The sequence below is a fragment of the Aedes aegypti genome, chromosome 1, assembly GCF_002204515.2.
Source record: "Aedes aegypti strain LVP_AGWG chromosome 1, AaegL5.0 Primary Assembly, whole genome shotgun sequence".
In the NCBI taxonomy this organism is placed as follows: Eukaryota; Metazoa; Arthropoda; class Insecta; order Diptera; family Culicidae; genus Aedes; species Aedes aegypti.
Genome location: NC_035107.1, coordinates 12,175,291 through 12,179,349, shown reverse-complemented (window position 1 = coordinate 12,179,349; position 4,059 = coordinate 12,175,291). Strand labels below are relative to the sequence as shown.

At 39.0% G+C, this 4,059-nt stretch overlaps 1 non-coding gene across 1 annotated transcript; it reads right to left on the bottom strand.

Annotated features, from left to right (window-relative positions):
* Window positions 1-3,400: 3,400 nt before the first annotated feature.
* Window positions 3,401-3,472, bottom strand: Trnat-agu. The gene has a single exon. It is a non-coding gene; the product is annotated as a tRNA-Thr (tRNA).
* Between the last annotated feature and the right edge of the window lie 587 nt (window positions 3,473-4,059).

Here is a 4,059-nt window from a genome sequence, read left to right as displayed (position 1 = left end):
ACGTCGAAGTAGGAATACGGATTCACGGAACTTTTAGCAGTCCAAAGGTTTTATTTAATGGCGCTTTAAAGCTAAAATACATAAACTATTAGTCATTTTACTACCAAGTATATGTTTAATCCTTGCTATTCCGGTGTCCTTTCCAGTTAACCCTACTTCTGGTCGACAAATATACTAATATAATAATGACGAATGTCGTTCCTCAGTTCATCCTATAATTTCAGGTTCACAATAATAAATTTTGCATAACGAATTCATAAATTATTGTACTTACGATAGAAAATCCCAAATTTAATATATTTAATGTAATTCAACTGTAATAACTGAAAATCTGTCAACAAAATACTGCGAGAACTCTAGCACACGTAGCTTTTGCTTCTACCTGTCCTGCTGACAAACTCGCTCACGATGACTCGTATCATTCGGTAACCTTCTCGCTACCGAGTGACCGTTCCTGCATACAGCAGTTTTCAACAGGGTCAGCTGTGTACGCTACGCTTCTGCCAATATTCCCCGCCTCGTAAAGCTGCTCTTCTGCTTTACTCTTAGGAAGAATATCCATGACAGCCAGCTTGGCGACGGGTCTGCGCAATGTTCCAGAACTAGTCCGGACTATCGCTTGCCTAATAGTCCATCTTTTCCCGGGAAAACGGTTGTAACCACACCTCGAGTCCAGCGGTTCCTTACACTTCCGTCCACGATGAAGACAACATCACCTACTGCTATGGCTTTAGCTTCTGAAACCCACTTGGTCCGCCTCGTAATGGCTGGTAGATACTCACGGATCCATCTGCACCAGAACTGACCCAGAATGTGCTGACAAAGTTTCCAGTCACTTCGTTGAATTGTCCTTATCTCCGTTGGTACCTTTTCAGTTTGCTTCACCCCATCTAAGCTAAGAAGAATGAAGTGATTAGGAGTGAGTGCTTCCTGCTCCGAATGTTCCAATGGCATGTAGGTTAATGGTCGTGAATTGACCATAGACTCAGCTTCACACAAAACGGTCATTAACACTTCTTCAGTAGGAGTTCTTGGATGGTTCATTGAGTTCATGGCAGCTTTAACCGCCCTGACCATCCTCTCCCACGCATCGCCCATGTGCGGGGAAGCAGGAGGGATAAAAATCCATTTAGTGTTTCTATTAGTGAAACTTTCAGATAGCTTCAGGTTCACGTCCTTCAGTTGCTTCGCCAGCTCCCGTTCTGTGCCAACAAAATTCGTACCGTTGTTGGTGAAAATCTTCTCCGGTGCTCCTCGTCTAGCGATAAATCGACGGAGTGCCAACATACACGACTCCGTTGACAGAGATGCCGCGGCCTCAAGATGCACCGCTCTAACTGCAAAGCAAGTATAAAGTACTACCCATCGTTTGACTAGACTCCTACCGATCTTAATGGAATACGGACCAAAATAGTCTATCCCGACACTTGAAAACGGTCTAACAAATGGCGTAACACGCTCCTTTGGCAGCGGAGCCATCCGCGGGATCTGCGGTTCTGATTTGTAAGTGCGGCACCACTGACAATTCTTAGTAACCCTGCGAACTTCTGCGCGCTGGTTCGAGACGTGGTATTTCTGTCTGAGCTCGTTTACCGTGGTTTCCCCATTCTGATGCCCATACATTCGATGGTATTTGTCGATGATGAGATCGGTAATCGGTCTTTTGGGCAATATGATAGGAAATTTTGCATCGTACGTAGCAAATGGCGAAGCTCCTATGCGACCGCCCATGCGCAGCACACCACCTTCATCGATGAACGGCGATAGCTTCCTCAACGGACTGTTCTTTTGCACTTCGCTGATCGCTTCGTTTTCATTTCCTGATCTTATCTGCTCCAAAGCATTTAACTCGTTTGAATACGCATCCTTTTGCGCGCTTCTCCACAATACACGCTCCGCTTTTTGAAAATCTTCTTGATCCAACCTTGCAGATGCCTCCACAGTACTTCTTGTGCCACGACACTGACGAATGAACAGAAAAACATACGCAGTTGATCGCAGAAGACGTTCCCATTTCGAGAATCGGCTGCAATCAATGAAAACTTCGTTGATGACTTCACTGTGCACATGTACCGCTGCTGCCCGTAACTCTGCCGGATCTTCGACGTACTCAATCCCTTGCTGTGGCCATTCACTCTCCATCTTATACAAAAAATCCGGACCCCTGAACCAGCGCACATTGGGGAAATCCGAACCCAAAGGTGGAAAAAATTGATAACTTCCACAATAGAAAGATAAAAAATAAGTTTTATAGCTCATTCGAAAGGAAATTTTCTCAGGAATCGATTGATAATGGTTTCATGAATGTATGGCCACTCTGGGATAAGCCATGGTGCCCGTTTTGCCCCGATTCCTTGAAAATTCTAGATTTTCATATTGTTTTGAGTAAAACTGTTTTATTGTGGAGATTATTTCCGATGAAATCCATCATTTCTAGTCCATTCAACAATGTTTCACAGAGAACGTTATAAAAATATGGAAATTTAGGGGATTATGGGGCCAAATGTACAATGCAATATTTTTGAAGAGGAATTTTTGTTTTAAATTTTTTTAACGTGTTTTTATATTGAAATAAATTTCTAAATAGTCTAATAATCATGAATATAGCCTGCAGAAATAAGTTGTATTAAAATTTTTAGAATATGTATGATCATTATTTATGCTCTATGCAACATATTGTGAATAATTTACCTTCTTATATCACAAATTCCAAACATTTCCAAACGATGTGCGATAGTTTAGGTAAACGATATTGATCTAAATGATCGATTGCCGTTAGCCTCATTGATAGGAGATAGTGGGAGCATATAGTTTTTTTTGGCTATTTTTGCCCCAATTCCCCTAAAAACGATTTCTTTCATAATTAATTGAACAGATATCTCCGAATTAAATTTATTATGTACTAAATTGTTTATTCAGTAGTTGATACAGTATTTAAATCCTTAAACATAGGAGATTATGAGAATCTTTAACACACAAATAAAAAAAAAACAAATAAAAACACTCAAAAATGGATCTATTATTCTGCAGTTTTTATTTTCTGATTGAAACAAATCACTCAGAATTAAATTAGTTACACAATCATGCCTGAAGAAATTTCATGACTATAAAATTGCATTTTGAAGAAATTTCAAGAGAATAAAATTGCGTGGAAGTGCCCAAGTAGCTCTGCCTGCACCCTACTACTGAAAAAGTGATCTTAAACAAACAAAGTCTTCCATATATTTCAATATGGCACATTTTGATTGAAGATGTAGTCATTAATAATGCTTAATTCAAAATAAATTGACGCTTATACTGAGCTGTTCGGTAATCCAATCCGCATGGTTATTAAATTAATTAACTCATTACGCGTGGTAGAGATGGACAAATCATGGGTGAAATTATGAAAAAAATCCACGTGCTCGGCTGGAATTTGAACCCAGGACTCTTGTATACTAGACGAGTGCTTTACCAACTAAGCTACCGAGCCCGTAAAGCGCTCGTCTAGCATACAAGAGTCCTGGGTTCAAATCCCAGCCGAGCTCGTGGATTTTTTTTTTTCATATTTTCACCCATAATTTGTCCATCTTTACCACGCGTAATGAGTTAATTAATTTCAATTTCTTCATGTTATGCATTTTAGAAGGCTCTTGAACATGCTTGAAATTCAGTCAAACAGATGTAACCATAATTACTGTTTACAATATTAACAAAGTAAGGTTCACCATGAAGAACATTGATGTCAACCAACAAGCAATCTGTTAACAGCTAATATAGAGGCAAGATAACAAACATAGTAACTATAAATTATACTAATGAAATGAATGATCGATTTTGGAAAAATCAAGAATTGAGCATTATTGACAACTGCATTATCACTTTTATGATAACTTTTTCGGTAGTGTATGATGGCAATTGGAATATTGAATACCAAATATCCATAAAAAGACAAAATTATTTCCCGAATAATTTCTTGTAAAATGCAATTTGACTCTCACGAAATTGCTACAGTAATAATTGAATAACTAACCTGATCCTGAGTAATTTGTTGTAATCAGAAAAAACGGCTGATGATTT